The sequence below is a fragment of the Haemaphysalis longicornis genome, unplaced genomic scaffold (assembly GCF_048455015.1).
Source record: "Haemaphysalis longicornis isolate Haplotype H1 unplaced genomic scaffold, Haemaphysalis longicornis Haplotype H1 scaffold_129, whole genome shotgun sequence".
NCBI classification, from domain to species: domain Eukaryota; kingdom Metazoa; phylum Arthropoda; class Arachnida; order Ixodida; family Ixodidae; genus Haemaphysalis; species Haemaphysalis longicornis.
The window spans coordinates 511,747-536,839 of NW_027526232.1; the positions used below are offsets into that span (position 1 = coordinate 511,747).

At 45.6% G+C, this 25,093-nt stretch overlaps 1 long non-coding RNA gene across 1 annotated transcript; it reads left to right on the forward strand.

Moving 5' to 3' along the window:
* Positions 1-3,957: 3,957 nt before the first annotated feature.
* LOC144163651 (uncharacterized) lies at positions 3,958-21,149 on the forward strand. The gene is made up of 3 exons (XR_013320964.1): positions 3,958-4,175; positions 6,235-6,341; positions 18,990-21,149. It is a non-coding gene; the product is annotated as an uncharacterized LOC144163651 (long non-coding RNA).
* Positions 21,150-25,093: the final 3,944 nt, after the last annotated feature.

Sequence of the window (25,093 nt, forward strand, 5' to 3'; positions counted from 1 at the left end):
GCTTGGTGAGTACACCACCTGTCTTCCCCGTGTTCGCGTGGGCTGGTGGTTAAATCGGTAAGAGAACGGGCTCTCGCTTTGTTAGTCTATTAGTTCCAGGTTCGATTCCCGGCGGTGCCAGTGAATTCTTTTATTTGTTTGCTGGAGTTTTCTGGTGACACCAACGGTTGCGAAAGAACCCTTGGGGGGTAGAAGTAAAAAGCTTTGCTTTAAAAGAAACGAAAGCGAGGAAAAGGCGTCAAGCGGGCGCGAGCCCAGTGAAACGAGATATGTAGACCTTCCATATTCACAGTGAGGCAGATAAATGTATGAGCGTGCTTTCGATCGCCCTAACGGCAAAGGGCTAAGCTTCTTGCAAGGGTGCATGCGCGGGACGTAGCTTGGTCATGTGGGGTGGCATGCATGTGTTACTGTATATTGTTTTTTATCATTTTTAAATGTTGCCTTTTTAGCCCTGTCAGTTAGCCTTTAATATATTACGTGTCTCAACTAAAAGCTGTCAAGTCTATGTCTAGCAATTGTTCCGTCTACTTCTTTCTGCGTCCCTGTCTTTTTTCTCTGGTAAAATGGTTCTATAAACACCTAACACTGAGGAAGAGAGTAGCTAAATGTTGGAATCTATTATAGCTCCTTACTTCACTTGCTTGGTCCAAGTAAATCAACGTTCGGACATTTACACTACAGAGAGCGAAAGTGACCATTTTGCATTCGCTATGTCGTTATGTATCCCTGGATTGTGTTTTTTTTAGCTGAAGTTTTTAGGGCAGTTCCCGCATATATTTCGAATATTCCTTGCAAATCGCGACAATACCTAATGTGCGCAACAAAATTCTGAAGCCAACGCGATACAGCGAACTCACGAACACTACTTGCACTGTGTCTGCTCAAATAAAATGAACGCGTGGTTTTACAGACTGATCGATAAAATTGACCAAACCCTGTGCCTGTTCCTATCAACACGGTGTATTTGCGCTTACTGTGGGCATTTCAGTTATTTTACACGAAAATAAAATCTAAAACTGTTGAAGCACCGAGTATACTTCCGCTGTTTTTGTAGCTGAAGCTAATTTTGCAGAGCATGTGTAATTATTCTCTATGTTCTTCCGCTTTGCAATAACATAATGCCTATTCTCTATGTTCTTGCGCTTTGCAGCAACATAAAGCCTAGTTTCTTCCTATTATAAATGGCGCTGTGGCAAATTCCGGCTTGGGCACCTTTGAAGCAGCCTGCTTGTGGGGACAAGTATATTTTGTATTTCAAATCTCCGCAAAACGAGTCAACTACACGCACACGGGAAGGTAAAGACGTATTGGGTAGTGGTGAATATATTTTACGCCACATATAGATTTCTGATAACGAGGGTGGAGGGGAAAGAGCCTAACCTTCTATTCAGTGGCAGAACTAACATGGAATGCACCCACTGTGGTGGCAAAATGTACGGATTCAATAACACGTGAAATGTTTTAAGAGCGAAGTTCTTTAGCAAATCGCAATTTTTTCCGTCCGCAGGTAAACATACCAAGATAATTCCGAGCGCACGAACGTGAGCGCGGGCCTCGCAGTGACCGCCCGACAGTTAACAGAACCAAGAAAACGTCTGGCTATCCTGTGTGCGTGGGTCGCGATGACCTCGCAGCGTCCCCTATGCACCTTTGTGAAGACAAGCATGCCAACATAGGGAGATTTGATAAGATTGCGGCGATCGCCCGGCAGTTAAAAAAATCAAGAAAACGCCGAGAGCTTGTTCGCGCGTGCCTTGCGGTTACCGTGCATCGTCGTCGGCGCACGTTTAAAAGTTAAGCATACCCACTTCGGAGATTGAACGATTGGCCAAAAAAAAAAAGAAAAAAAGCCCCAGCGTTAGCCGTTATCGTGGCGATACTTGCTCGGAACAAAAAAGACACGTAATAGCGTACGCCCGTCCAAGGTGATGTGCACTGATTATCACTTCCAAAGAAATGAAGGAAGCACACTTACAGCAACAATGATGGAGTAAAGGCCGTTGCGGCAGCAGCGAAGAAGCAAATCGGCTGCAATCGTAGACTTAAACCGTCGTGATGGTCGTGCAGGTCGCGTACAGCTTCGCTACCTTCAAGTCTTACGCGTTAGTGTGAGCTTCCTTCATTATTTTGTGCCTGAACACAAACATTTGTGGCGTAGATAGAATCCTCTTCTAATTATGACTAATTAGTACAATCGAACTCCTTCAGAATAAAGTTAGTTCATTCACAAACGCAGCTTTTTCAGAGTATAGCGTATATCAGCAACAATTCAGCACTCCTGAGGTAAATTAGAACTGGAGGTTTAGATTTTTTCATATTCTGTAATCTCCATTGTCTATACTCGAGTGGCACAAGGTGGTTTGTTACATTTCTTGCTGTGTTTCATGGTTTAAACGTGCAACCTATATTTACGTAAACAATTCTCTACTGCACGTTACAAATTACTATTGATATAATTTGGCCCGAATATTTTGAGCAATCTCCTGTCAATGCTTGGTATTTATTTACCACTGTCAACGCTTTCCATACCGTGTGTGATTTCGTACACCCCTTACTCTTACATTCGTACTTTCTTCTCTCTTCCCGTCTTTAAACCTCCTTTCATGGGCCGCGTGCCACAACAACGGTGTAAAAATACTGATTACTTCACCATCTTTACCTGGGCGTGTGTTAGCTGCCTTGTTGTTTCTCCCTTGGTACTTCTGCGCCCAAGCGTTTCCTTTACTCGGGCTTCCGCTGTTTCTGTGAATTGACATCATTACATTTCCGTACGCCTATGGGTCTTCGTAGCACCGGACTACAATGACTAAAGTTTGTGAACATTCAGCACTGTTTAGTATGATGTAGATTTAGTATGATGTACGAATTCTGCCCAGAGGGTCCTCTGGCGATTGAAACATGCAACTGTCTCTCGGGCAACTGCCCATCCACCCTAGCAAGAGACCATGCTGCAAGAGACCTTACATTCCTATCCAGGAACTAAGAAGACCTTGCTTTATAAACCAGCTCCGCTAATGGTTCACTTTCAACACTCTTGCTATACTCTTCAGCAAATACTAAAATGGGCACGCTCGTCAGCCCTGTGTGGCGGCGCGTAGAGCAGCGGGTTCTCACGTTAACGTCCTGGGCTTGAGCATTAGTGGCTCTTAAAAGGTTTCGCTATTTGTATGCAAATATTTTGCTAGATCATTTGCAGGCCTTGTTTTCTCAGTTAAGACTATTATTGTATAATGTAGTTAAATTTAGGGGAGGTCGCAGCTTCTTAACACGTTTAATGACGTTCTGCGTGAGGGACTGCACCTCAATGAGGATCAGAATGCCGCTTCTGGCAACTAGTAGATATAGCAAAAAAGGTACAGCCAAAATGTGCTTTAATAAGCAATGTTTGTGTCAATGCGTTTTAGACGCATTTTCAATATGCTGGACATAATGAAACACAAAAATACGAACGGCTGTGTTGATTAGAAGAACTTGATTATAGTAAGCACGAGAAAATGTAGTCGAACAGGAGCGCAGTAAGCTTTCTCGGCTGGGACTGGATGCCGTTGCAACCGAAAAAATATAGCAGTACAGTAAGCCGGAAGAACTACTGTTGGTTGGAGATGAGTGCTTCCACGTACGACGAACTTGTTGCTGAACACAATCGACGCCAAGTTTCGCTGGTCTTTACCAGAAGCTATACAGGTTATATAGAAGTTTGGACAAATAGCTTCGGTTTTATCTTCCGGTCTTATTGTGTCTCCGATATGAACCGAAAAGTCCAAAACACAGTTATAAGGGTTGATATTTATAGGGCGCTGCGAAACATCGGTATACTTGTGATTGCAGGTGACGTGCTATTTTTTGCTACACGTCAGCATTAGACAGGCTTGTTCTTTCAGCTCGGTACTCCTTAAGAAAAGACCGATCGATCAGTCGCATGCTTGCAGAGCGTTCTGCGCACACGAGGGACACTTGGCGCAATTTCTAAAAACCAGCTGCGGGCTGTAAACGTGGTCATGCGCTTACCTGTTGCATGAGGGGACGCAAGAAGAATTTTGGCTTAAGTATACGAACTCCCTAGACAGCGCACGCTGGGCGTGACGTTTTTCGTCTGTCTTAGTGAACATCCTTCTAGGACTTTATTTTATCAATCCCTTGGGACGCGAAGCGAAACCAAGATGACAATCACAGTTAAGTTTTAAAAGCGTTGCGTAATTGCGAACATTTTACCCAGAACAGAGAAACAAAGGCAAAAAACATGCGGGGACGACAGATTTTGTTTTGCTTTTCAATTTTTGAACAAGGTTTACCGAAGGCCACGTTTTTGTCCGCATCACGCTAGCAAGGTTTTGAGGTTCATTTTCTGCGTTTGAATGCAGAACTTGGTTAGACAGACAAATTAGGAATCACGGAAAGGATATTAGATGGGCGGAAAGTACATGTTTCACAATAATTTATATCCTACATATGGCATGTGGAAAACATCTGTGTGAAGCAACTCACCTGTTCGATGACCATTGGTGTGATACATTTGACTGTTTTTCTAACATCCTTATGTTTGCCTCTGAGTAGATCGCAAAACCCAACTTCATGCCAAATTCAGAAGTGATGACCCAGCATAGCTCGCCTACTTTTCAGCTTCAATTCATGTGAATTGTTGGGTGTAGGGATAATATTTTAGTGAATGAAATATACAATTTATTGCTACCATGTTTTGTTGGCTGTCAGGTACAGGCAAAATGGATATTCTGCAATGTGGTGACTTGGGGTTCGTTGCCGTTCAGTATTTAAAACTGTTTCCAACCAACAAGAGGTAATGGGGTGTTTACAACGATTTGCGTTTACAATTCTGTTTTATGTTCAATGTAGCCCCCAAAGTTGCACGCAGATTCCTATAAGACTACGTAACATGTTCTTGAAATAGTTGTTTTGGCTGGTGTTATTTTTTATTTCCTCTCCTAATAACTATTGTAAGAATAGTGTTCGGCCTGGCACATATTTTGGCAATGCTTCAGTAGTTTAAATCTGGGCGTATTGTGGTTAATTATAACGATTTGGTAAAGGAGTATGCCTCATAGTCTTTATATTATTTGGTATTTTTATGTTCACCAAAATGAGCGAATGTCATGAACCGTTTATCGTTGGTGCTGGTGTCTTGCGCGCTCACAAAATTTCGAAACTTTGTTTCATACTTGAAATGACGTCTGTTTTCTTTATTTATTTGCACTGCCCAGGAACAGCGCCTGGCTTTTTAGAGTGATCCACTGAATACATAGATATAAGAGATACAAAAAGATAACATATAGGAAGGTGAATAGGGGGGACGCGGGAGGAACGGGACGGTTGGAAAAGTGGGACAGTAAAAAATTCAGGAACCTCACACTGACGCGTAAGACTTCATGTTAGCGAAGCTGCACACAACCTTCACTACCATCACGACGTTGAAGTCCACGTTCGTAGCCGATTTGCTTCTTCTTCGCTGCAGCGATGACATTTACTCCAACATTGTTGCTATAGGTGTGAGGTTTCTTCATTTTCTTAAGTGTTTATTATTGGACGTCATCTTGGAGCAGCTTACGCTATGGCGTGTCTTTCTCGTTCCGAGCAATATTTGCCACGAAAATGGCGAATGCTCAATTTGTTTTTTGTCCAATCTTGGCCAAACTCTCATAATGCAAATAATTGTTTTCGCCAATCTTTGACAATCTACCTAAGTGCGTTTGCGGGGCATTCTTGGCGAATCCCTCCAAGAATCTCCGCAGTTTTGAATCGTAGTGGCGGACCGGGTCGTCGTGTGGAAAATCTTATAAAGAATCACCTTTCGGCCCGAAAAGTATGTATAAGACATTCTAATTTATTGGTTGCGGAGTCCAAATGGAGTATTACACGGCTGAAATGAAATAGGGTGCAAAATTTCTATTTAGCGAGAGCTCTAAGCCCAGACATTTTAGGCCTATTCAGTGACCGTTTTATGGGAAGAGCAGCTTTACTGCGTGCAGCACACTTTCGAAGGAATGGGACATCGTGATGACGGTAGAAACGGGACACCGTCCCGCTCTTCCCTGCAGTATTGCGCTAATTTCTGGGTGTTTTATTTAATTGATTTTGCTGAGATGTTAGTGATAGCGAAGCGCTACCGCGCAAAAAGTGATAGCGATAATCTATCTGAAAATGAAAATCATGTCACCATATTTTGTGATTATATGTGAAAAGTAATGACAATTTGAAATTGTTTCGTTTTGCTCACAGGACAATGGCAAGGATATGGAAACGCTAGCGCTCCAGGGACAACAAGCACCAAATGGCGGAATAGCTGAGGCGGTTCGACAAGTGTGCGCACAAGAGAGAAGCGTTCGGTATGTGGGAGATTTCAAAATATCGAAATAATCGCTTGAACGACATGTAAAGAAGTAGATTTGAAGTGGTGAGAACAATGACATTGTATTCAAAACGAGCCTCGTTTGGAGGGTCGTGTTCCCAGTAGAGACAGAAAAGCTGTGGAGTAAATTCCTGCTGAAGGCCAGAAAATATGCACTATGCCCTAATGCGCATGCAAGTTCGTACACTGGCCCATCAGTATGCAATAGCACTCTGGAGTATATTTTCATCATCATGGGAAAACAAACTGGCAAAGTGGTTCCTGGGTTTTATGGAATGGCTTCTAGAACTCCCGCTGCAATGGCCATAAAGCACTAGACTTGGAAGGGCATCCAGCGTTAGGAGGTTAAACGTTAAGGTCTTCCTTAAAAACATGCAAAGCGTTTACGAGCGGTTTACGTTTTCTACAGAGCGCATCCATAACTGCGGCTAGAGTTGATTCGCTAAGGTGCAGAATCCTCCAAAAGTTATCGGAGTACCGGGTGGAAATCGGCCAAGTGACATTAACTGAACGAGGTCGATTTATCATAGTTCTTGTCGGGTGAATGCCATCGGAAAAGCCATTCCTCATGTCTTTTACTCTGTAGAGTTCAATACAATGGTTATTTTTTGAATGGTGCGCCGGCTGAAAGTTTGTGCTTGGCCAACCGATCAAGATGGATGATGGATGACTGCACAGTTATGTTCACATGCTCTCGATCACATTGCTAAACACACAAAAATCACAAAGGACGATTCCATTGGGCTGGGCATCTACTCTCTGGGCAAAGAGTTGGGCATCTACTCTCTGACATTCCCCCCCTCATTGCAGTCATCGGTTGCGGCAGCTGGACGTGTTCGTTTTCGCCCCTGTGAATGACCGCTGCAATGCAGTGTGTTAAACGGTGCAGTGTTTAATTGTGTTTAACAGTGGTAAACTACAATGCAGTGAATGTTATACAATCCTGGAAAGACCATCACAGTTTGCAGCGTAACAGAGGTCTTCGGACTGGCATACACATCAGCATTCACCCCCAAAAATATCATTTCGGAAGTTCAAAAGACCAGCACCTCCCTTTTCAACAAAGAACCATTTACGGACGATGACTTCCTGATGTGTTTTCTCACTGAGAGAGCTCAAGCGCTTTCCATCGAGCCAATGACTCCAAGTACAGAAAGCATGATGAATGACGCAAGCAGCTCACTAGCATTTCTTGAAAACAGATACTTTGTTGACACAAATGTATGCGATGGTAAAAACAATGATGCAGCCGACGTTACCATGGGTGGAAGTGAAGGATCAACATCTGTGACGTCTACACCAACACCCAGCGATGTTTTCTCTTTTCCAAAACCCTCTCCAGAAGAAATTACCAAACAAGGGGGAAAGTGATGTCTAACGTCCTCATGGGGACACCGGAAAAGCAGGAAATTGAACTTGCGGCAGCTGAAAAAGATATACAGAAGCTGCAACATGTGAAAGAAGCAGGCATTGCTAGAGTGAATACCAAGGTCAGAAATTGTGAGAGAAGCATAACTTAAGAGACTTTTACCTCGACAACTGATGAAACTATTTCTATGGCATCCGCTTAAACACAACTTTTGAGTGAGTTGTCATCACCAGAAAACGAGCCTCACCGCCTCCCACGAATTGACTGGCTTTCACCCCCAATGAATCTTGAAGACTTGACTTTGTCTTTGTAAGATTGTGCAAGGAAAAAGCAATTGTTCTTTTTGGTGGTAGAATCGAAACAAATGACGGCACTGATTTCACTGTGAAGTGTGTAAAAAATGGCAATTCTGCATCCCTGTTCATTCGGATGTAAGGGTGGTACGAAACACGGAAATCATGGCAAAGCTGCCAGAGCCGCATAATGTAAGGAGAAACCAAAGACTGAAATCAATGTTCACGTTTGACGTAGACCTGTCTGCTTATAACGTCCAGTAGGATAACTTTCCGACAATATGCAATGTGTCCCATTCCTCGGAAATGACGTCGCACTCCTCCCGCAGGCAAGGGTGGAGTGAGACAGGTTGAAGTGTTTGCAAATTATTTGTTAGAAGCCTTCAGAGAGTAGGCCGAGAAAGTGATTTTCAGAGTTGGTGAAGGAGGTTCTGCGTTGCATTGAGAGAACCCAAGCCCACTTATATGCTGCAAATAAAAGAAAAAAAAGTGCCCGTTCATACGCCTCTCCCCTAAATCAAAAAAGGCGGAAAAATAAAGCTGCAGATATATACAAAAGAGGCGAGTGATGAAAGAAGGCAAACATTTTCTGAACAACAAGCGCTCGGTGGTCGTGTGAAGAGTATGCACTAATGAACACATACAAGCATAAGCAAAGTGGTGTTTTTGGTGCAGAAACACAAGAAACAATGGAAAAGTGCAGGTGCAAGCTCTCTACAACATGCGAATTGCAAATATCAAGATATTCGCGCAGCTTTCGAAAAGAACCATGTCATTGCAAAAAAAGTACACCATATTCCCGTGGGGAACCCTGATAAGGATGCGAAGCATCGTGGCGGTTCCGTGTGGTTCCATTGTGTTGCCGTTGTGTTGAGTGATCTGGTTTTTCCTAGCGCCAGAGGGAATTCCGCGTCGGGGTCCACACCGGTGGCAAAGGCATGCAAGTGCTGTTGTGTTACGGTGAGTCGGCGGTGGTTCGCGAGGCGCCGAAACTCGTCCATCATGTGCTTGTCGGTGTTGTCTCTGTGGTAGAATCGGTAGTCTCCGTCAGCTTTGGTGAGGTAAAGGTTGTTAACATTGGTGCACCGGCTGAGAGCAATGTACACGCCCTCCTCTTCGCAGCTTTGTCATCTCGTTCTTCTTCTTCTTCGGCGGTTCCCCTACGGGAAGATGACGACGGTGGTTGAACGCGAACCTATCTCGTGATGGATTCTTCGGTTGGCCAATCCCTAGGGGCATCCTGCCACAATCAGCATCAGAGGCGCTGCGGACGGGGCTGGTTGAGCTGGAAGGCGCGTGGCACTTCCCGCCACAGCTTTCCCACGGGACATTCAGCATCCCCCTCTTACGTTTTCAGTTCGTCGTTTCCGTTGACGTTCAGCTTCGCGTGCCTTCGTTGTATCAGTAGCTTCTTGACGTAGTTTGAATGAGTCAAGGACATAAGGCGCGTTCGTAGCACTTGCTCCTGTCCCGGATTTGTAGCGTAGTGGGAACAGCACCGCGTACCTCCCGGTGCGGCCAGAGAGTCGTGGGATCGAAACCGGGCGCCGCGATTTCTTTTTTTTTATAGTGTAGTATCGCGGAGCGGTGGGTGTAAGGAGGAGAGTTGCGCATGCGCAGTGAGCGTGTGGACGGCGCCGCCATCAACGACGGAGGACCAGGCGAGCCTAAGAAATGCTCCGCATTCAAAAAATGTGAATATAAGATATTAAGGCAGTACATAAACAGTGTCATAGATTCGAACCATCTACAATTTCGATGCTGTGTTTTACGCTTGATAATTAGGGCGTAGATGTACCAGGTTGAGCATACTGGCGCTTTTTTCTGCACTCGTATTGAGTCTGAACTCTCTGCTTGAGGTTAAAAGACCATAGTGCGTCAAAAATGACTTCTGAGCTCGGGCTCTGCGCTTGCATATTCCGCCAGTGTATGTTTGAAAGAGTGAAATGAATCGGGCTTTTTTTTTCAAATCTTTCAACATGTCTGCGTATTAAGGCTACGATGGTGATATTGGATCACCCTTCATAACTATAAATAGAACTAACTGTGGTTCTGCGAAAGTTTAATATCGAATTGGTAAACCTTCATTTCAGCACTTCCCTCAGCTAAGATCTGTGTGAATTCAGTCGAAAAATCATCGAACACGCATTTACTGAACAAGCACTACAATCACGCTTGTTGGTATGTATGTGTTATGTGTTGTTAGATGAGCCGGACTTAACCTTGCATAAATGCCGGAAATTGCTCCGCGATGACGCTGAGGACGCACCTCAGTATGTAGTTTCGTGGCTGAGAAGGAAATGCACAGCTCGCCCATGCATTCCGGGGCGGTTTTCATCGCAAGGTGAGCTTCAAGAATTTCAGTTGTTTGCGGGCATTTACGTCGAAATAAAATCACTATGTTCTCGAACAAATGGAGGCACTCAGTAGTATATGACCAGTAGTGGGAGGATAGATGGCTATGGTAGCGTTTCTCTTTTCAGTAATAATGCTCCTTTGATCTGGTGTTTAAACAACGCCCCGTTCGGCCTACGTATAGTTTTCCAGAGGAAAGCCGGATCAAATACACTACAAGTGGCGCACCAGGCCAACTTTTTTATGGTTTACAATGCCGGCCTCCTAACGAATCTTTACCTTTTTTCATTCTTGGACAGATTCTTTCTAACTTTGTAGGAGACACAAGCAATACTCTGAGATTGTATCGTCCTAAAGCTTTTCTTTTATTCAGTGAGATATTTTGTACGCGTTAGTCACTGCGGCAAAATTCGTGGTCTTCTCTTTTGGTCTGTCTGCCTCCTTGTCTGACTTGACCTATTTTACCAGCTTAGCAGTGGCCCTACAAATTCTTGGGTCACAAAACGCGGACTTCCGCAACTTCTCCGGTGTGCTCAAAAACGTTGCTAGCAATTGAATTTTTGCAGAATGTGGGAATGGTCAACTTCAGGCAAGAAAGCGCAATGCTGATCTTTATTACGTTTTAGTGCGGTGACCCTAACTTGAGAAGTGCTTTGACAGACTTCTGACAGTACTTATAGCACACATGCCCTTCCTCGAAGGTACGTTTACAGAAACTGGAGCGCTCTATTTTTAAGCAATTCAGAAGTGAATTGTAGACCTTGACCACATTATTTGAAAACTTTGAGTAGATCATGGCGAATTCCTCAAGGTGACAGTCCAACACTACCAGCAATTCGATCATACTGGAAAACTACGACAAGTTTCTCCCCGTTTCTATTTTAGACACAAAGCCACTCTGTCCAGGAAGATATTACCGAGGACTGGGGCTACTTGGCACCCTAAGCACACACCACTCTTCTGAGTAAATATGACTCCGTTCCACGGGAACACAGTAGAAGCCAAATAAAAAGCCAGATGCTGCAAAAAAGATGGCAACGACATCCCAGACCTCGCAATGAAGGCAGCGTCGCCATTGTCCTGCGTTATGCACCTGTTGACATAACTCATTAATTCTTGATGCGGCATTGGGAATATAAGTCCTCGACATCAATGCTAGATGCTTCAGAGGTTGCGCTGCCCAGCTCTCCGATGCACTGGACAACCACTTCAGAACTGCAAACCATTATGGCCCTTCACCCGTACTCCGTTGAAACGGGTAAAGCTCCAGATCACTGAAAGATAGCTCGAATAGTTGCAGTTTTGAGAAAACAGGAGAACGAGACAATCCACAAAACTTCAACCTAAATTTTTGACTAGCCATCCTTCTGAATTACTAGAACACATTATATCTTCTAATGCCGCGACTCATTGTGAATCGATGTATTTCTCCTGTAATATTCAGCACGGCTTCCAAAAGACCCAATTAGCCAAATTTTGCCGGAAGCTACTACAAAGCATGGCTGATAACCTACATATAGACGCCACATTCCTAGATTTTTACAAAGCGTCTGATCGCGTAACTGATATTTTATTCCATATTTCACTCCTGCGGAGACGAAAACTGATAACTAAATTGCTACATGCTACAATATTACGATCGTTTTACAGCTGAATAATATGAACGTCGCCTTTAAACTTGAACCCTTGTCTGCTTTTTTAGGATACTTGAGGACATCAATAATGGAAGTTATGAAATATCGATTCGCTGCTAAAACCATACAATGAACAATAAGATTAGTTTCTTAACCATTCTGTATAAGCCAGGTTCGAGAGTGCAGTGCTCCCAATAAAACAAGTCATTCAGCAGCGGGACCATGCCCTGAAGTAATGAATATTTCATATCGTGTAAGCACTACCCTCCAGCCCAAGCAATGTAGGCAACAAATAATATGGAGGAAATTCTAAGAAAGCTCTATTTGTGCAACTACACCGGTTGACGAAGTGCAAATCGTTTCTTTCCGACGCAGGGGGCACACACTGATAGAAAGAAGTGTGCGAAATTCCCAAAGCGAGCGCAGGGGGCAGAGTCTCAATAAACACGCGCACCTCTAAATCTTGGAGTGGTGTGAACACTTTTCTCTCAGCGATAACAAACTTCTCCGACCACATTTTGGCACTTGTATTCTGTATTCTGTACTGATGTGCACCACCTGAAGTAAACTGATGGCCGCAATAATGGTTTCGTTCCCGTATCAGCCGCGGTGCTTTCTTTCAGATGGAGGCAGAAAGCGAAAACGCCCGTGTATCGAGGTTTCACCGCACGTTAAACATCCCCGGGCGGTCCAAATTAGTCTGGAGCTACGATTTAGCACCTGATCGATTGGCCTAGTTGGTATTACATGGTTCCCAGGAGTTAAACGCAAATAATGGACAGGGAACGTAAAAGTACCCAGAACTACCCAGAACCGCAGCTTGGAGCCCCCAACTACGGTGCGCCTCTGAGCCCAGGTGTAGCTGAGTGCGGTAAACCCCACAATCAGTCGTTTCCGCATTACCAAACGTATTTAGGCATTGTAGGTATCCGGTGAAAAGATTGAGTTTAAACCTACGGGTATACTCTAAAAGTTCAGGATGCTGCTTTGACTTTGCACACACCCACACACCGGCAGTGTTTCAAACAGTAATTGACACTGTTCTGGCGGGCGAAAAAGGCCGCATATCCTCCTGTGTTTCGGCTGCGTTTTCTTATGTTCCCGCAGAATCACTGCGTTCCTGCTAGTGCAGGGTCAATGATTAATGCAATTCAAAGAGTGACATCAACGTGAAACTTGATATCCTTGTCTTAAACTGTGATTTGTGCGCTGTAGAATATTTTTATACGCAGAGCCCATCCGCCTGCGTACTTGACAAAATACACCGTCTGTTTTTTTCAGGGTGAAGCTCAACAGGAAGAACTTGATGAACTCTAACAGGGCACACAGTGGTTGCCGATGCTAACATTTTTACGTAAAGAATACGCTTTGCTACTTTAGCATTACTATTCTATATTTACTCCTACAGGCTTCCACTGGTGCGATTGCAACATGTTTAAGCATAGTTATTATCCATTTATAATTGTGTGGTTTTCGGCTGCTATTTACTATTATTTAGAGGCTTTCCCAATCGTCATTGCACGCCGTACGTAGGCGGTATTAGCGCGAACGTTATTCGCTGCTTCCTGAAATTCGCATGCTCGAATATTTTTTGTCGGTTGCCTTATCATTCTGTGACATGTTTTGTTAATTGAAGGCGAGAACGCATTCACCATAGTGCGTCTTTATTTTGCTAAAGACAGCGACTGGGCAGAAGGCACCTAATGCGGTTGGGCCCATGTTCTGTAAATCCCAGGTCCCGATTCCCTACCCAAACTGACCCAATTTTCTGTCCTTTGTCATCTATTTTTGGATATTTGTCTCAATACGGTGACACCGGGCGCGAGATGTTTCATAACGGGGCTGTAAATGCTCCCACAATAAAGCTACTGCTGTTACAAAAAGCAGCTCCTTATTATTATAGACGATTTGTTACTTGTGCACTTGAGTTTTCAGAAAACCATTCATGGGGGCAGCGGAGCATTGTGTCCTTTGTGGGAGGGCATATTTTAGAGACCAGTTTGGCTTGCTGGTACGATGGAGACTGCGCTTGCGACAATTACACGTTAGCACCGTCACCAAGTGTGTCACTAAGAGTCATGGGCACGTTACCGAAAAAAGTAACAGTGTTACAGTTACAGTTACCTAACCCAAAAAAGTAACTCTGTTACATTTACAGTTACCAATTTTCCAACGGTAAATAGTTACAGTTACAGTTACTGCAAAAAACTAACGTCGTTATTTTTTCCGTTACTGTATAAAACTAAGTAATAGCTAAAAAAGATTTGGCTTAATAAAAACGTACGTAGGCATGCAGGTAGTAAAAATTACACCTTGTAAAGCCTACATGACGGGAACCTAAAGTGATGCACTCTCATGCCCAAAGCAACAATCGTTGTGTACGCCTCATTTTTTTTATTTCGGAAGTTTTGCTATCCATCATAAGGAAGTTTATTTTTTGTTGCTACACTCTCGCTGCAAGAAATTTGTTTGGAAACACCATTGTAGCATAGAATTAGTTGTTTTTCAAAGTTTGAATCAAAGAGGCCGAACGGATACTATACAGAGCTGGAGGACGACACAGCCGAAACAATCTTTCAATGTCAACTTAATTTATTTTCGCCTACAATGCCGTCGCTTGACCGCCCCGCGTAGTGAGAGAGAATGGGAAAAAGGGGGCCGAGGGGGCGGATCGACGGAAGGCCCTTGGAGGAAAGGGGAAACCGACGTGGGAGTACTTCGGTTGTCGAGGTGTTTTTGAAAGCGCTTCGTTAACTTTTTGATTTGTACTTGTTGTCGGAGACGGGGACCAATTTGAGCCGTTGCCGAAGCGACGTTTGTCCGTGGGCCTCGGAGTCGTTCTCCCGCCCCAACCCCAGCCACCCCCATCCCCGGAACGAGACAAGATATTTCCAAAGGGAATAGAAACTGAAATGAACGCTTTACTGTTTCCCCCTCCTGCTCCTCCCCCCTGTGTTTACAAAGGCGGATTTTGCCGTCTCGACCGGAAAACACTGCTTTCACAATTCCAGCCTTCCACAGCAATCACGTCGCTGATCCCAGGAACCCCTCCCTTCGTTTGCTTTGAGGCGTAGGCCGAACGAAGCTCGCCCAAGTATTCCTTGCACCCAACCTTCAGGAGGAGATGTAGCTGCTGTTTTCGTTTCGGCTACAGCCCTCGAAACGAAGTCGCGAGGTATTCCAAGAACATTTTTTCGTGCAGTGGCAGTGTGGTCAGACGTGTGCTGGCTGGTGCGAGGGCAGCCGGGGGCCACCATTGTTGGGGTCGTCGTATGTGTGGAGGGGCATGAAATTTATTCCTCGACCTCGTTCGAGCACTATTGACAGCTCTATGAAGCCTCTAGACCAGGGGTCCCAAACGTCGGTTCCTAATACGGCCAGGGGTCTCACACAATGGTCGCAAGCAAGTGCGACTTGTGAATCGAACACTCTAGAGTGCGTTAAGGGCTGGACGAGCGCGAGGCCGCCGAGAGACGCCCTGCGGCATTTTATGACCCTGCAAACGGGGCTGCATGTCGCTAATGAGAAAGAGACGCCATGCATCCACATGCGCTTAGGCGCGTGTAGCAGGGCATGGGTGAGAGCGATGTCGCGCTGCTGAGGAAAATACTGCAGCTTAGAAACTTCGAGCCTTTAGTGGACCACGTGGAATGCCACGCACACGTGCACGCCTAAACATTTCTACTCCAGATCTTTTTACCCATGCAAAAGGAGTGAGCTGGCATAGATGAAGTAGACGAAGGTTCTCCGGAGGAAAAGCCGAAAAAGTGAAACGCGCAAACTGTACAACGGTCGTTAATGAGTGTTGCTGTTGGATAATTTTTTTATAGAAACAAAGTAACTGTAACGATATTTATCGTTACACTGACTCAACAAAAAAGTAGCAGTGTTATATCCAGAAGTTCCTCTAACTTAACAGTAACTAGTTACTGTTACGAGTTACTGAAAAAAAGTAACTAGTTACCGGTAACGCGTTACTAGTAACTGGTTACTGCCCAAGGCTGGTCACTAAGCACTGGGCCTCAAGTGTATTCGTGGACCCACCGCCAACCCTCGCTGATGAACACGGTGCCTTAACGTCGCATCTGCATATGGATAGCTGCCCGTGGATTTTACAACCAAGCTGTGTAGAACTCGATTTCTGCATATGGAGGGCCTGAATAAATACGGGTACCACGGAAATTTTATGAACCTAATTCAAGCGTGTAGTGTTTCCTTACTAGAACACTTTTCAGATTTGGCAATGAAATCAATTCAGCTGGTAGGACGACTAAATGGGGTATTTGAGTCAAGGGTGAGCCGTATACGCCATATGTGAAATTTTAGGTGGTTTTTAAAGATAGACCCCACTCAGTGGGGACCTGGCGTCATCCGCGTTATGTTAATCAGCTTCGCGTGTGCTTTCTCGCGCCCATTACGTTAGAGGCGCGTCAGTCGCAAAAGCCACGTCACAGCTGTATGCTTCCGGTTTTCCTACTCTCACGGTTCAGTGCGAGCGGCAATCTCATGGTGGCATACGATCACTGGCGGGCCATCAGACTGAAATTTACAAAACGTGTGCTCCTTGTCTCATGGGCGGAAGTGAATCTCCTTTTAGGCAAGTAATGGGAAACGCGTATGCCCTCGGTCACATGCTCTGTCGAAACACCCGCTCGTGCAAGCTGCTTTTATACTATACAAACGTCGATTTGACCAGGCCAGGATTCTTGTGTTTGGTGAGGTACTTGGCGCCTGAGACGTACCACTAAAGGACGGGCTTGTGAACCAAGATGCCCCACCTGAAGCGGAAGCCCTTGCCGACCTTGCTGCTTCCCCCCCAAAAAACAAAAGTTAGTTTGATTGACTTTCGACCTCCCAACGCGCGTTCTCTGCCCTTTTACACAACGCCGTCTGTGTATTCATATCACGCAGTACACTTTTGAGGTGTAGCCAATAAGGTAATCAGCCTGGTTATGGTATCGTTTAGGCGTTGGCTTCGCGTCGTGCACACCCGCCTTTGTGAAGCCCTGATGAAATTCTTAACCGGTCGTGACGGTGATATGGCGAGGCGCATTTGAAAATTCGGAAAGAAGCAAAGGCTCGTGGGCTGTTCTGCCTCCCCGCTTGTAAAAAATGGGCATTGGAAAACTTCACGTAAGTAGCGTAGTTCACGTGGTGCCTGGTAATCGGCCAGGATGACCGGTGCTGAAACACAAGGTAAGTAAACAGAACCACGTTTAACCCAAGTGGGCGTGATCACTTGGCGGCTAACTACAGGAAGTGCGGATACCAGCGCTATTTCGTTTTGATTGAGAATAATATTGTTTTTACACACAGCCGTACGATTCACTTAATTGTTGAAGAGTACCATCTTACTAAGAAGAAGGGGGATGTGTGAGCTAGGCTTGAGTACCTTGTTGGAAAAAGAGGTTAGGCTTCTGGATGTGACGTAGTCATGGCTTTGCTTGCTTTGCTTGGTCATGGCCCACAGTGTGTCACGTCGTGTAAGAAAATATGAACTATTAAGAAAATAGTTGATAGTCGCACCATATGGCTTTCATTTTGGTCAGCCGTGTGTATGTGGGCTGTTTTACGTATTGAAACTATTGTTCTTTTTCTAATTTTACTAAGCACGCTAATGCCAAGGCCAACTAGCTGTTTCTATACCTAGAGCAAACGTGAACGTTTGTAGTCTGGCGCGCGAGCAGACCGCATGTAAATTTTGTTTGGGATTGATTTCGTCTATGCACAGTTCTGGTTCACATGAACAAAAATAAACTGCCCATCTGTAAAATGATTATCCATAGACCACATCCCATTTTATTTTTTTCACTCGCGACCTTATAACTGCTGTCTTGAAACTTGATTTACTGCACAGCGTCCGAAGGGTGCAATTCCCCAGAACAGTTGTATGCTGTACATTTTCAGAGATTTCACTGTTTGAGGTCAGCTGCAGTTTACTTTTTGGAAAACCTTTTCGTGCAGTACGTCACAAAATCACATACATGATATTCATCGAGGATGTAACAAAGTGAGAGTTTCTAGAAAGAGAGCTATAAATTTTGTGCGCTTGTCCCGGAATAAGAGCTTCCGTTTTAATTGCTGAGCCGGGTGCGTGTTTCGGTGTTGAAAACATGGGCTTGGGTCCTATGAAATTTGCTACGGTAACATCTTTGAAATAGGTGACCAGAGCTTGGAATGGGGCTAGTTCGTTTTTGAGTCGCAACATTGCTAGAGCTGAGCGGCACAAGGACGAAGGACGGAGGATGACACAAGGCGCGCTCTTCACTCGTTCATGTTATCCGTCGTCCTTCGTCCTTGCCCCACTTAGCGCTAGGAATGGTTCGATTTAAATAGGTGACATCACGTCAGTTTTATGTTTCGCGAGATCCCTGGTGCGTGCACATTATTTTGTCTGGCTTAAAGCCATTTTATTGGACAGCAGTGACAAGAAAAGTGTGCACAAAAAATCCCAATAAATTACTCTAAGGAATGTTTTTGGCAAGTTGTGTCATCAGCGCAGAGTTGGTATTTGTAAGGGTAGATGTGAATCTGTATAATCAAAAGAGCAATATGGTGCAAGCTTGGTGTTTTCGTAAGTTATTGTTGGACCAGCACAAAGAAAGGCGCGTGCAAGACGTGAGAGACGGGAGATCAGACTGAGCTGTGTGTCGCTTACGTCTTGTCTGTGTCTGCTTCACGTTGTTCCAAAAAAGTACACTATGTCGTATCGTGAAATGAAATTGATCGATTCAAACCTTGATTGATTACGCTGTCCAAGGTGATAAACCTTCTTTAATGGAATCAGTGAATAGCTGTGCCGTAAGGTAATTGGATGTAAAATTCAATATTACAGTCATTGCAAAAATCCCAAGGCGGAAAACAACTCATAATATATACGGGGACAGTATGAGTATACGTGGCGCGGAAAATGAGCACGGTGGCTGTGAGAATGCTACAGCGAGTAACAAGTGTTCAATTACGTTTCTTTGCAGCAACCTGGCTCAGAAAGGTTCCGTGAATGCTGACTGCGAAGTTCGTCATGTGATGCTGCATCTAGTCAACGCAAATAAGCTCTAAAAGCTGCTCTTCCAAAAGTGTACGCCCTACCTAAGCGTCATTGGCACACATCTGCAGGACCTAAACCTGCGCTCAGTGGAGAAAAACCTAAATTCGAGGAAGTTTCAAACGCAGGTTTAAACGTTGCTAAAAACCTCCCCCTGCAATCAGGAGCGCCCACCTCCAGCTTATTTGTAGCCGCACTGGTGCACTTGGTGATGTTCATTAATTTGATATGTTCTGGGACTGGATATTTTCTTTACCTATTGGGGGGTATACTTGATGCCCGCTTTAAATATGGTGTAAATGTTGTTGCTAGTAATATTCACACTGTTATATTTGCCCGTTATGTTGTCTTTGCCCGTAGCTCATTTGTTCCAAGCCAACTTATGTTTAATCACCTATAATACAAATGAGAGGCAACGAACGTTGCACGTTGTGTCCATGCGACAGTTGGCAATCAGTGAACTACAGCAGCGCTCTCAGTCTCACAGATATTTGGGCGCTCTGATGCAGGTATTTTAAGAGGAGGAGCACAAGCTTTTGAATGCCTTCCCTAAGGCTCGGTTACACCGACCACATGACATCTTTTCAACACAAGAGGTTACACCAGAGTGTACAGTGCGCTGGCTATGCCCCTCCACTGATTCGTTTGCCTACCAAAGTGTGCAAACCACACAAATACGAGCCAGCACAAACACTTGTCAACGTTCGTCTGTACCCGTTTTTAAACTTGTGTTTTGGGCTGAACGAAGTCATGGATCACCAACACCAGCTGCACTAATCTCACTGATCCGGTCAACCAGCCATGCTGATTGGCCGGATCTTCAGAAAGCTGTTTCGGCTCAGTGAGGCAGCCACTTAACACGGAATGCTTCGAAAACTCCAAAGGGACGTGTCGTAGAGGAGACGAAGCACGGGAGTAAAAGGAAAACAAAACAAAGAATTTTGTGCAGATACTGATTATTTAAAACGCATAGAATTCCCAGTATAGTTTTTTTCTGTTTATTAAAGTATTCAAGGGTCTGCCAGCGCTTGTTTTCTGTACAGTCCTTTCTTCGGCTATTCAGTTTCTGATGTCCAAGAGAGAAGCCCCAACCACCTCGCCCAATTCTATCATGTACTTCCGGGCCGAAAAAGACGCTCAATTAAGTAACTTGCTTTTTTGAACTAGAGCTCGTCCCATGCACATGCCAGTAGATGAAGAGGGCCTCGAAGTTGTTACGAGTAGTTAATTGGCGGTAGCTGATGGTACAGTCGCTGACCACACGTAACTTGCACAGTACCTCGTGCACTACAGTAGTACACAGAACAATAACAACATTTAGTGTCAATGGCCATTTTGGTACTATTGTCTATCACCTGAAAACCTAAGCATTGTCATATAACATACAGATTTTGGGGAGAGCCTCATGCTTAGTTTACGCTATGGATACACGAGAATGTTCGCGAAGAAAAATTTCCCAGCAGTTGGGTGGCTGCATCCTCAAAATACGTAAAGGCTTATGTGCGTCCATAGTCTTAAAATGGTGTTTGCCTTCTGATTGGGGACATTTCCGTCACCTGAAAAACTAAGCATTAGTATATAGCACATAAAATTACGAGGAGAGCCTCATGCTTGATTTACGCTGTGGACACACGGGAATATGCGCGAAGCGAAATTTTCTAGCAATCAGGTGGTGGCAACCTCAAAATTATTAAATGCTTATAAGTGCGTCCATACTCTCGAAACTGTGTTTGCCGTTGATTGAAGATATAACAATTAAAGCCGTGAGTGTCCACTACGCCCGTTAAACTATAAATGTTGAATTTTTTGAGCGTTAAGCGATAACCTTAAATGATTTAAGATGTGTCAATAATGTCAAAGATCTGCATACTATCATAAGTTACCGCCTGCCATGTTAAAAGCGCAATATTGTGCTGCCGATAGACAAGCGCACTATGTGCACGTGTGTGCACTCCTAACAATATACGTAAAACTATGGAATAAAAACAATTACAATTGCGTTTTGCAGCTTGGTATATAAAGCATGCGTAGAGATGTGCGAACGTGAATGCCTGCCATTCAAGAATGTCGAAAACTGAAATAAACTGTTCCTGTAGATTGTTATTTATTGTCATTCATGATCCGATACGGCGTACGACTTATTTCTCATGATCGCCTTCGTTTGGTGTTAGGAGCCTGCTCAAAGGTAAGTGCTCGAAAACAACATTGCGGCCTCCTATGTACACTGGTTATTGTAGAGTCATCTCACCGGTCCCCCAGTTTAAAGGTTCTCTTGGAGAAGCTCAAGCATAACGTTGCGCCGTGTATTCTTCGGTACCACTCAGAGAATAGATGTATCACCCTTTGCAAGCATGCTCATGTTATTATACCTCATTTCCCAAAATGAAATTGTTACGTGCGTAATTCCTGTCGGATCGCAGATGGCGCCGATACAACATTGCTTGTTGGCAGCGCCCACCTTACGGAGTGGGTTTACGCCTTCCTTAAAGGCCAACTGCAACGAAATGTTCGGCTGCGTAAATGCACTATTTTCCGGTATTATCACCTTAAAAGTTGCTACCTGCAAAATTTGGAGGCCCAAATGTGCTTCGCTGCATCGTGAACGAAGATCAAAAACGCTCTTTTCAAACCGAAACTGGAAAAAAAGGGCGGCCATTACGGAAGGCCGGAAGTGACGCTACACTCAGGAATCGAGTGGGCGCAGCCGGCGGATTTTCCCACAGCTGCCTGTGAGAAGACGGCGCGCATTCGATGTGTTTCGGGTCGTCTGTTGCTTTAGACATTTAAAACAGGCGCGAAAAGGGTTTGGGAAGTTCGTGCAACCATTATTAAATCGTTGTGAGCTGCCGAGACGCGCCTGTAGTTCTTCGGTAAAACGAAAACACAGGCATTGCGAGACGTCGTGGCGAAGCTGGGTGCACAAAAGGCAGTGGTTTAGCGCTAGATGGGCGCCGGCCCAGCTAATATGCCCTGTGCCGAGCGAACCATCCTGTGTTTGTGAGATAAAAGAAAAAATTCCCCCGCATTTCCCCGAGGGGGAGAATGTCAAAGTGCGAATGCACGGTTGTCGGCCCGCTTGCGGCGCTTGCGCTCGGCCCCCGCAGCCCACCGCCTCGCCGCCTTCTCTTCCATCTCTTCCATCGGGTTTGTAGTATCACGTGTACACCACGCAGTTATCAAGCCGCTATAACGCCGCTGAGTCGCCAACGCACGCCGCTGACGACGTAGTTTGAATGCGTTAAAGATATAAGGCGCGTCACTAACACTGATATCACCGTCGCGTCCGTGGCTTGGTCGGTTGAGCGTCGCGCTGCGGCCGCAAAGTCCTCGGATCGAAACCTGGCGCCGGATGCTGTTTTTTTTTTAATATAGAGGAGCACTGCGGACGCCGCCGCCGCCGCCGGCGGTAGATGGTTTGGGGTCGCTTATAAAGTGCATTCGCACTTAAAAAAGCTACCGTGGGAGGGAAGTGTAGAAACATGCCGGCTAGGGTGTAGGTTTCAGCGCTTGTGAAAGTTCAGATCCAGAATTTTATTATTTTTGTATACGCGGGCAGTTTTGTTCCTGTTAGCAGTGTGCCCGCGCCAAATCTTTAGATAATGATGCCATGCAGCGACGAAAGCGCTGCAGTGTCTTTGTGAAGCAGTGACCTTCCCCAAGGCTCAGTACTGCGAAATGTAGCCTCGTTTTTTGTTTTTCTAACTGGCGAGAGAAATGTTGCCAACAGCGGCTAGTATATATTTCTTTCTTGACGAAGTAGTTTGAACTGAATCGATTCCGTGTAGTTCGCCGCGTGGTGTACTCGTCCGCGCCCCGACCGGCGCGATGAAGTGACAACAGCGTATCACCTCGCGTCGGCGCAGAGCTCGTCGATGCCGTCGGCGTACTCGCGCTCTCGAAAAGTCGACCGGCCGATCGCGCAGTGGGCCGCACAGCTAGCTGCCGTACTCGTTCACGCCCCATCCGGCCGCGACAACAGCGTATCGTCTCGCGCCGGCCGTTCTGCTCGTAGAGACTCGTAGAGACGCCCGGCCGCGAGCTTGCAGCGCGCCGCACAGCCGCCGTAGTCGTTCGCGTGCCGACGCACCGGGCGGCCGCGACAACAACGTATCGTCTCGCGTCGGCCGTTCTACGTATTGCGCACTCGTAAAGATGCCCGGCCGCGAGCTTGAAGTGCGCTGCACAGCTGCCGTAGTCGTTCGACCGCCGCCGCACCGACCAGCCCCGCCAACAGCGTACCTATCGCCTCACGTAGGCTGTACACGCGTTTCGCGTGCTCATCGAGTCGACCGAGAGCCTGCTGCCGCCGTCGCGACCACGAAATCAGTCGCTGTGCTACTGCCGTATTTGCTCTTTATGTATCGGCAACCAAGAGTTTCTTCAGTTTCTCGCATTCCGGAAACCAATTATTCATGCAAGAGGCACGAATTACACTGCTCACTAGCGTGAGACCGCACGTAAAAGGGCCACAGAGGAGAGGCGACAGCCGCACGGGAGTCCTGACTGGCACGTCACATCCGGAAGTCCGCCGCAGTGGCGACTATTTGCGGCGACACTCCGCTAGGTGCTGCGTCGGCTGAAGTGGCGTGTTTTCGAACGGTTTTAATAAAAAAAACTGCGCGTTTGTGGAGTTTAAAATTGGGTCACATGGGTCTTTAGAGGTGCACACGACACATTGAGGCACAATTTAGCGCAGCTAAATTTTCGTTGCAGTTGGCCTTTAAGTTATCATCCTTATCATCGTTCTAAGAATGACACGCACGACGTGAACGCTAAGCCGCGACAAAAACGATGATGGGTCCTTTCCGTGGGCGCGTGTTCTTTGAGTGAGTGCATGTGGGCCTCTGGTACATGTTCGCCTAAAAGGTCTGCTTTCCTGTTCGCCCTTCTCTCATTGATAAGTTGTTGCGGCATCACAATATCGGCTTGTTGGCAATATGTCACCAGAATAATTATTTATTCAGACATTAAGCAAAGATGGCTTTACCTCAGGGTTGGATCTCTAAACTGCGCATTTATACATCTTGAAATGAGATGTCTGCAGCTGTGGCTGACGTTTTAGTGCCACGAGAGGCGCGAGTCGTGGGGTCGAACAGTTGGTTCGTTGCTGTTTTCTAGATGGAAAACAGGAGGCTTGTGAATTGCACTATAGAAAGTGGAATGTTTGCAGGCTTTGGTTTACAGGGTATACTACGAAATGTACAAAATGCACAAAAACTTGTGACAAAACTGTTCGGCTTGGCCCACACTACATACCGCCTAAATACATGTGAATTGACCCAAGTGGTGCAACTTCTCAGCCACGTCTAATCAGCAGCGCCGAGGTTCATAAAACCGCAGAAAGTATAAACTTTGACCCTCAGACTTCCTCTATACAAAAAATAAGCACAAGCGAAAACAGTCAAAATAACCGCAAGCACACCAACTACCAAGAAAACTCACAATTAGCTCGTTGGTGTGTCACCCTCAAGCATGACGTCGCCATGATGCGTAGATGCCATACAGCTGAATTCCGAAATGAAGCATAGGTTGCAAACTTTTAGTGGCCGACCATTGATTAAGTGACGCGCGCATCGTACGGCCAGTGTCGGATGACACGCCATGAACCGGCACCCGCTGCGGAAAAATTTAGAGACAGGTAACATATAATAACTTATCTGCGGTGGTGCAGCGTTTACAGGCGGCGCAGTTTTTTGTATTGGTATTTTTTGCTAAAGCCACCGGACAGAACGTGCTGGTTTGTAATTTACGGCTGAGTTTACTTCGTATCCAATTACCTGAATGAAATTTGGAAAGACCGGAGCTGTATCCTAGGGGTCTAGGCATCTTACTGTTTGTGTAGCACGGCAGCCCAATCCACTCTACCACTGGGGATACCGGAGCGGTCGCATTGGGCTGCTTGACGGCCATGTTTAAACCTCATGCCTCCACAACGGAAGTCATCAGCAAGGTCATAAAACCTATAACTGCGCGCTCCAATCCCCCTTTTTCCACTCCCAATCGACAGTGTTTTTCATGACTGGTTGACGGTTT